Below are 9,793 nucleotides of genomic sequence, written 5' to 3' on the forward strand. Positions count from 1 at the left end.
ACCTGCAGGTGTAAAAAGCAGGGAGCAGGAAGGGCTGGTGCTCTTCAAAACAGGTCCGTCTTAAAATACGCATTTCACTATCCAGACAAAAGTGAACAATTTGCATATTTTACCTAGAATATTGTAAGTACAGTGCAGCTCCTGCTGCTGGACTTTTGCTGGCTGCTGGTATAAGGTTTCAGGCTGAATATTTCTGGATTTTCACATTCCTCTCCACATGGAGCTCCGCCTTTTCAGAATCCCCCAGTAACAGCACTGATGTTTTTACACTTGTATTTAACTCATCAGGACCTTCAGGCCTCAAAACTGGACCTGAAAAAAACTTTAATTTAAGGCTAGCTAATTGCTGTCAGAAGCAACATCTACTATTTGTGTTTGAGGAACATGAAGACTGGGACTCTCTGAAGCTCAAGCAGGAGAGGCAGCATGGCTCTGGTGTCACAGGAAGGTTATCAGGAGAGGATTAATTGCAGATTTCTCTTTGTGGGGATAAACCAAGGAGTCAGTTACACTTAAATATGAGCATATGCTTAAGTTAATTTGATTTTCATACTAGATAAAGCATGGTGATCATTAACCAAAGCACTTGAGCTCAGAAGAAAGCTCTTTGCAGCCTGAAGAAGGCATACACTGAGACCATTTGAGCTCTAGCTTCCCTGCCCATGGACAGCATCCTCCTCTGGAGCCAGCTGGACTTTTGGGGAGATTGCGCCTCCCTTCCCCAAGGGATTGGTCCCACTCACATGCATGTTTTCTAATTCTCTTCAGCCCAAACGGGTCACATTAGGGCAGATCAGCATGAACCCATCTGCCTGAGAGCTGGTGCAGGAGCCCCAGAGGGGTGCCTGGCAACCTTGTGGAGGGTGAGGACGCTGGACATTGGTGTGTTCAGCACATGATGCCCTAATTCAGTTTCTAAACAGTGTTAATGCATTTAGGTTATGCTGACAGGGAATACCCTGCAGCTAAGCAGGAAAAAAATCCCCAGATTTGCATGCTTGGGGGTTTGCACCAGTTTCTCTTCAGCTGTGTATAAGCAGTGCAAGTGAAACTGGGCTGCAGGTTCCGCAGGCAGGCAAAGCTCAAACGATTTGCCAGGCCAGACGTGTCACTGCAGCAGAGCTGTAGCTGAACCCAGGCCTCCCCTGCCTCGTGGGCAGCTGGTACCCACAGCCTGGCTCCATGCGAACTGTCCTTGTGATGTGCCTCCCCACTGATGGGTGCTTGGCTTCCTCACTGCCAGGGCCAGCTCATTTTTCTGGGAATGAGGCAATGTTGCAGACAGCAGAGCTGCTCTCCTGTGTGCTACTTAGATACATGCATCCCATGCCCCAGATACATCAAAGTGTATAACATTATGTCCTCATGGAAGCGCTGGGATTCTGCTTCAGGAGTTGGCAATGTTGGGGCGGTTTCTCGCTGGGAGAGCAGGACCCACGGGTGCTGGTGGTGCAGGCAGTGGCAGACAGCTCGAGGACGTGGCACCTGCAGGAAGTAGAGACACGACAGGAGTTTAAAGTAGACATCCCTGCCAAGGGAGCCCCGTGGTACCGGGCACCGTGAGGTCTCTGCTGGTGTTAATCTCACTCACGTCTTCCTGCTGCACACCCTCCAGGGATGTGTTTGTAATGGGGTTGGAGGGTGCCAGCAATCCATAAGAGTGACAGACAAGCTGTTACATTGTTACATTTTGCTACCTATCATTTTAATGTCACTTTTAATGTATGAATTATACCCCTATTGTGTGTAATTATATTTCTCCTCCCAACCCTGCTCAAGGAACAATGAAAAGATGGAGCTGTTAATATTAAAAACAGCACATCTCTCAAAAAAAGTTAGAGGTCACACCTTAATTCCTAGTGCATGAGGATAGTTAATCAAAAGATGATGGGACTAGAATGAGTATGGGGACAGAAATATCCTGTACAATTTCTTGTGGAATTTAATTAGAAAGGAAGTATTAATAGCATCTCTATGTGCAACTCTATTTTGCCTTGCAATGTGAGTAGCCTTACCTGGAACCAGACTGATGAAAAGCTCATTGAACTTCTTTTTCTTTCCTCTTATTTTGTTTTCTTTTTCCTCCTGTAATAAAGGAAAATCATGAGCCAAAATCAATAGTAGTAGTAGTAGTAGTAGTAGTAGTAGTAATAATAGTAGTAATAATAATAAATACTTAATAGCAATAAACCCCAGCAGGAATCAACTTCCTATCAGCTCTCTTTAGAATTTCTCTTTCAGGTCAAGAGATGATACTAATCGATGAGGCATTTTGCAAAAGTTCGTGCTCTACTTGTCCTAGTAATGAACCTTCAGCCTTTAATTCTCTTAGTAGCACATAGTTCCTCGATGGGAAAGTCACTGTGGGGGCCTTCATGTTGAAAAGCCAATTATTTATGCTAACTGGGGGCTTGGTACTGTTTGACTTTGGTCCCTGGTTGCTTGGGCAGGCCTGTTCTGGGGCCACCCTGACACTGCGGGTTGAGCACTGGCTGCACATCAGAGCTTCCAGGCCGCTTTCTTCCCAAATGATGTACTGTGCTCCCAGGGCAGGGACCTCATTCTGCCTTCAGATTCGCAGAGTATGCCTGCTGGATGGCATGACTGGAGAATGTTTCAGCAGAAATATAGATAGCTCATTATAACAAAGAAATGGATTTCCTTCCCTTCCCACTCAAAACAGACTCAGGTTTTTAACACACTTTTTTATTAATTTTATCATAAAATGAGAAAAAATTGAATTTATTCAGTGTCTTACAACTTGATTTCAATTATGAGACTATAAACCAGACTCTGTTTTTTAATGAATTAAGAAATTAAGGCTTTGTTAATTGAATTCAGCATGGCTTGCAAAATGCTTTGTTCAGATGAAAACTGCAACTAAAATGCGAAGCATTTTCTTACTGGTTATTTTGTTTGCTTTCCCTTTGTGGTTCCCACACAGGTGGGCTGAAGACTGGCTGAGGGTGGCAGGCAGAGCATGGCCTAGCTGTGCCTGCTTCTGGGGTGCAGGTTTGCAGCTCTGCTGGGTTGAAATGGGAGATGAGGACCACAGGGAGTTAAGAGAGCGTGAGGAGGAAGCCAAGACTAAATAGGATGGGTCAACCCTTGGGGTCATGCATGCTGTTCCCAGCTCTGCTTCAATGAATGCTATATATGAGGCAAACAGTCCATTCTTCAAGTCCTTTTTCTTTTTCTAATTATTTTTTTTTCTGTTTAGCAATCCTGATACTAATGGAGATCAGGCACATAAACCAAGTGAAATTTCATCCTTAGTCCCCCAAGCATGCTCTGTTGTTGGTGCTGGAGACCTGACTGAAGCCAACCCCACTTGTGCCATTTCCTTTAGTTAGGGCCAGGAGTTTGTCCAGTGGTTTCAAAACAACAGAAAGGGTGTTCAGATGTCCCCTAGGACACCTCTGCCCAACACAAATGCTTTAAATTGTCCTTCTGCTTCTTCAGGTCTTTGTTGTATTTTCAGAAATACTCCTTTTCTTAGGACAATGAATGACCCACACAGCCCATCAGTAAGGTCAGAGCCTTCCCGTGGCAGCCACAAAGAGCACAGACCAGACAGCCATGTGGAGCGGGGCCTTGGTACAGCAACCACAGGGAGACAAGGTGTTTCTGGTCTCCTATCTCTCACACTGGCATGAACAAAGACCATTGCCAACCAAATCACTTGGCAAAGCCGGTTCCTTGCCCTGACATGGGGCCGTTTGCCCACTGAGGTTTTATGGTATCACAGGTAGAAAAGAAGCCAGAGTTTTTGCTGAGCTGCACCATAAAGTGATAGTGCTCCAGCAAGAGCTGCCTCCATAGTGCTGGTGTCAGGAGTCGAGATTCCCAGAGCAGCAGTAATGGGATAAGCCCCTCACAGCAGGGAGGGCCAGAGTGGGGAGCAGTGGGGATGGCCACAGTGGGGAGCACAGCAGGCCGCTCTGTTAGCAGATGCCTGTTAGGAAGGGGGAGCACTTGGCTACCTCGAAGATTGGATTTGTACTTCCCTAGGCAAAAGACTGTGTTATTCAAGGGAGGTTTGCTCTGACCTTTAGATAAAGACAATCTCTGCTAAGCATTCAGACAGTTATTTTGTAGTAGCACCTTGTTTTCCTGAAGATTCTTCAATGTGGGCTTCTTAGGAAAACTGAGATCTTATTTTATATATGACATATGCAGGATGATCTCTCATCATGTCTGGCAAAGATTTAAAAAATATATGTGGGAGCAAGTGTCATCAGGGAATGAATGTTGAAACACAGGCCTTCTGGGATAATTTGAATCCCTGGGCTGAGGGGCTTACAGTTAGATCACTGACTCAGCTGAGTGATTTTTATGACTACATGGAGCCAGGCAACATGCTAAGGGCTGAGCACCTATGTGAATAATAAATAATCCCACCATTTGCATTCCTCCAGCATGCCTGCTTTTCCAACCAATGGCCCTGTCTACCTTTTGGAGGTGGTGGGAGTCAGTGCTTGGTTTATGTCTTATCAGATGGTGGCACAAAACCAGTGAGTGCATTGACCTGAGATGCTGTGCTGCAGGGCGAGCTGTGCCTGCCATGGGACCACTGTGCTCATACAGCCACAGTAGGCTTGTCTAGCCAGCCAGGCAGGGTAGAAGGGGATCACAGCTCACTGGAGTGAGAGTCCACTGCCAGCACTGCAGCAGAGAGACATTTTTGTGACAAGGATATGTTCCCAAAAGCTTGTGATAGGATGAGCTGGGATATTCTCATGGTTTCTTGTGCTGCTGCTAGTGTCACCTTAGAGGAGATAGAAACCTGGATGGGCCTGGGCGTTCTTCCTTTACAAAACCTTTTATTTCTGGAAGGGAACCAGTGGATGCAGCATGAGTGGAGAAGAGGATGGGTATCACCTCCATGCAGTGGCACCGGCATGTTCAGGCACTGGGGCCACTGGCGGCTGTCAAGGATTCCCAGCAACTCTTAGCTCTCAGACTTGTGCAGGCACTTGGGCTCCAATTATAGTGATATCTTGCTCTCAGTCCAATTAAAATTTCATAATCTCTCCACCAGCTGGGGTGGACAGAGTGTACACCAGGTCAAGAAATATCTTCTAGCTACAGTACTTCTCTGGGAAGTTTTTGGCTCCATGAGGAATAGTACCTATACAGATCTGATGGAGAAGGGCTCTAAAACCGCAGAACTTGCAGCTTCTTTGCAGCCCTTTTTGCAAGCTATTTTATTCTACGTTTGGGGGCAGGAAAATTAGGCTTTGAAATATGAGTCGTAGATAAGGCTGTGAGGAAGCTTAGGATCACAGCCTTAGGTGAAAATAAAACTGTAATACATAAAGCATTAAAAAGGTGAAGTATAATGGCAGCCTCCGAAGACTTGTGAACAGCTGCAAGGCAGTCTGCCTTATTGCTGCGATTTTAACATGAATTATATGACACTAGGAAAGACCTGCTCCTGATCAGAGAAATGGCTACATGGCTGTTTGCTGCAATACACTGAGGGCTCTATTTTAATCAGAGGTAGCTGCCATTCAGCCACCTTTTTGTTAATGGTATTATTGATTATTCGGAGCTGCTCACAAGCCTCAAAGCACTTTACAGAATTAGGGGAAGCCTCTAGAGCAGAGCTGTTGTTTGTTAGTTTGTTTTTCTTCTGCAGAGCAGTTTTGCTGCAGACCAAATCCTAAGGTCTGTACTTAGCTCCATCTTAACGAGACCTTGCTTAGCCAAAGCTCCCGCTGGCCTTAGTGCTCACGCAACAAAGGCAGTGAGTGGCTCAGACCCCACCCAGTGCAAGGGCCAGTGCAACCAGTGGCACAAAATGCTTGGACTTTGCCCAAGAATTAAATTGGTAAATAATACATTAATTAATTAATTAATTAATTAGGGTCTTACAGATGCCCATCTTTGAGCTGAGTAAAATTTGGGAACAGCTTGTTGTGGGCAGAGCCAGGTAGGATGCACTGCTGCAGCACCATGCAGAACAGGAAGTTTGAGGCATTCAGCCCAGGCATTGCTGGTGCACTCGAGCATGTTTTGATTCACCAGCTTCTGTGAATAGAGATTCAACCCCAACAACTGCCCATGTCTCTCCCTAGAGCTTTGAATTGAGAATATGATGTGCTGGGAGATAATTTGCTCTCTGAACTTGCACTAGAGATGCAGTTAGTGAGGTGCAAGGAGATGGGCAAGCATGACTTTTCATCAAGTAGGAAAAGTTTCAGAGCAGAAGTCATCGCCTGCTGTGAGCAGCTTCGGGCCTGGCATGACAGCAGCAGTGCTGCTACCATCTGTTGGTGAACAGCAGAAAAGGAGCAACAATAAACCCTTAATAAATCACATCCCAGATGCGCAGGTATGCGTGGCACCACATTGGCCGTCATCCCTCTACAAGCACAGGAAGATGTGCTGTGCTGCAAAGACCCCTTGGAAAAGTTGGGTCAGAAGCTGCCCTAGGGCCAGTGCCGGCTGTGCTGGCACTGGTGAGCAGCAGGTGACACTCAGCTTGGGGCGGAGAGGAAGGCGGGCAGCGGGAGTGCAGGCAGAGCGCTGCAGCAGGCTGGCGAGCGGCGGTGGCCTCACACCTTGTTTTCATCCAAATTCTCATCTCTGATGGCTGTCCTTTGGGGGAGTACCAGGGATGTGGCAAAGGCAGAGGCAATGTCAGGGGGACAGCACAGCTCCTGGGCTGAAGCTTTGCCAAGGCCACCCCATGTGCTGCAAAGCATAGACTCTGCAGGCACAGTGGGTGTTGGGGCCAGCAAGCCCTGCAGGGTGTCTTCTCCAGGGCACAGCAGCTGTGTGGAGTGGTCCTGGCACGGTGGCAATCTCCTGGTGAGTTAATTCTGTATTCCCAGGCCCCTTTAGCAGAATGTCCTGGTGTGGGGAAGCCTGGCAGAGCTGCAAAGAAAGTGGGCTGAGTCACTGCAAACAATGGCTTTTAAGAAAGTGATGGTACGTCTTAACATCCAAGAAATGCTTGTAGAGATCTGAACCTGCCCTTGAAGGTGCTGCTAACCCCTGGCAGAAGGGTTATGGCTCCAGACATTTATTTTTTGTTTTAAAGGACATTCTATTTATCATTTAAAAGTGCTCTCTAAGATGGCAACCAGCCTTGACCACAGCTCATCTTCCCAGCTCCCTGTGGAGCAGGGCTCCCGCAGCTCCCACAGAGGTTTTCTGTAAATGTTGTAAAGCTCTTTTTGTATTTTTAATAACAAGGTGGACAATAACTCTATTTACAGGGAAATCTTCCTTTTGCAGGAGTATCATGTATACCTCTTTCTCATTTGTTGCTGTCTGTTCCTACAACCCTCTTGCAAATGGGTAATCCTTGTTCTGATTTTTTTTCTAGCAGGGATGTTTTGTTTTCCTGTTGGCTGATGCTGTCTGTTCAGTCTGTGGAGGATTAACCTATGTGCTGTTGCTAGGTGGCCTTAAGCAAAGAAATAACGCAGATCACAGACTCCTGCATTCCTACAGTATGTAACTCCCTTGTTCAGCAAGATTTTTCTTTCTCTGTCCTTCTCATGTTTTGTGTTTATGGTTGCAGAAGTATTTATTAGAAGATGCACATGTAATTTGAACAACAATAATGGACCAGAGCCCTCTAAAATGTCAGGTTTGTTTGATCTTAAAATATTTAGTAACTCTCTTTGCCAGCTCTTTCCATGGCTTGTCTTCTGACAGTGTCTAAGCCTCTTCTATAATTTTTAGATTTTTCTCTTCCTCATGTGAAGTCTTGGGCTCCTGAGGGATACACAGCTCATCAGCACAGCTCACAGACACTGGGAGAAGGGGGTTCCAGTGGGGCTAGGGATCGCACCCCTCTGAGACCAGCCAGGTGTGTCAGGGTCTCAGCAGGGTCAGAGCATGATGGGCCTGGCCATCCCATTTTGTACAAAAAAGTACCAAGAACAAGGAAGAGTCCAAGGAAGAGCTGCAAAAGTGATTGCAGGGCTAACAGAATCATCCGGGGAGGAAAGATTAGAATTTTGTAGCTCAGGCATGCCTTACTGCCAGGCCTCTGTCTACCAGCGCCTGTCATATTTTGCAGTGCTTTAGTGCTTTTGCTCAAAGGACCTTTGAAGTCTCTTATGACCCAAATACAGCCTAAATCACAGAGCATTCCCCAGAGAGACATAGCAGTTATTGGCTCGGTTTGCTCCTGGTGAAACTGAGGCAGAGTGATTCAAGAGCATTGTTTTCCTCATGGCATATGCTCCAATGCGCAGTTCTCAGAGGTAACTGCACTTCTGGACACAGAGCCCGAGAGGCACTGCCCCAAGGCCATAGAATACTCACCAAAAACCCAGCCACACTTCTGTTGACTGCAGAGCCTAACTTCTGTCTCTGCTCCAGCTCCTGTCTCTGCCAGTATTGCTCTGGTCCTCTGTGCCCTGCCTTCATGGATATATCTTCTGCTAACAAAAATAGAGAGAGGGAATTGCGGTGTGATTTCATAGTGAAACAGGACTCTGCAGCCTTCTTTTGTGTATGCATGTCTGTACCAACTTCTGGCAGCATTAGAGAGGCAGTGACATCAAAGGCACCCAGTTTCTTCAGGTGGGGGGTGGAAGAGAACACGAATCGGTGTCTCCTTGCTGTGTGTCCCTGGAGAGAGCACCTGGAGTTCTGGCTCTTCCTGGGAGTCTGCACCTTGAGAGATAGCCATCGGAATGAGCCCATTGTATTTATCTGGGAAAGTCTTTTAACCTTTTTTTTATCCTGTTGTTGGACAAGTAATTCCCTCTACTGACTGCTGATATCCTAGGATTTAACTTTCTTTTTTACTTTAACCCATCCTGCTATGTGAACTGCTCACAAGCAGCATTTATCAGCTGTCTTCAGATGCTGATTAGAGCTGAGCAAATACATCACCGTGAATATTTAATGACTTGGGGTTTAAATTTTTCACGTCTTTTCTTGAGAGTTCATTTTATAGACATTTTCTGATATGCAGTTATTCTTAAATAATTTGAAATCTCCTGAAATTGCACACTGGATTCCTAAATGAATATTTCACATCAGTGCCACACAGGGCATTTAACAACTGTCTGTGTAAAGCCCACAGTGTTGCAGACGGGTCCAGCCAGCCCCATCCATGGCCCCATGCAGCTGTGCACTGAGTCTGCACGCTCAGGTGTGCAAAGGTAGGCAGCAGTTGGCACAAATATTTTCCGTATCTAAAACATGCTGTTGTTACTGTTTTGTCCATTAATGCTCAGGTCATTTGACAGTAAGGAAAAGGCAGGTACAGTACAGCCCCAGGCAGAGTTGGCAAAAACCCACTCCAAACTACAGACACCTTTGTTTTGCATCACTATCAGTTGCCCGCCTCTATTCCTGATTCCCAGCAAGGAGTGATGTGACTGACAGGCCTGCCGAGTGCTTACCATGGATACATTCCTCGTTCTCAGCCTCTTGTTTTTCAGGCTGGCTCGCATGTTGAATCTGGCAGTTTGCATTAATAAAATAGGTTGGTCTGAAATGCCCACAGGACTTTTTTTCTCCTAGCACAGCAGGGTGGTTTTTTTGTATATACAAAGGACTCTGATGTAAAAATACATGTTCCTACAAAGCTCTTCTGTTCCTCCTCCTGTGCCTCTTTAGTTTGGCTGCCCTAGCCTGGCCCTGGTGCTCAGTGCTGGGGTGACCATCCGCACCCTGCGAGCTCAGCACCGCAGCTGGGATGGGCTGATGTGAGTATGTCTGCACTGGGGGCCTCACACTGCTGGAGCTCACTGCAGCGGTGAAGCGTGGGCTGGAAGCAGGGCAATGGCCTGGGGTTTAGAAGCAGTCTAGGCCATGG

The sequence above is a fragment of the Corvus moneduloides genome, chromosome 12, assembly GCF_009650955.1.
Source record: "Corvus moneduloides isolate bCorMon1 chromosome 12, bCorMon1.pri, whole genome shotgun sequence".
Classification (NCBI taxonomy): domain Eukaryota; kingdom Metazoa; phylum Chordata; class Aves; order Passeriformes; family Corvidae; genus Corvus; species Corvus moneduloides.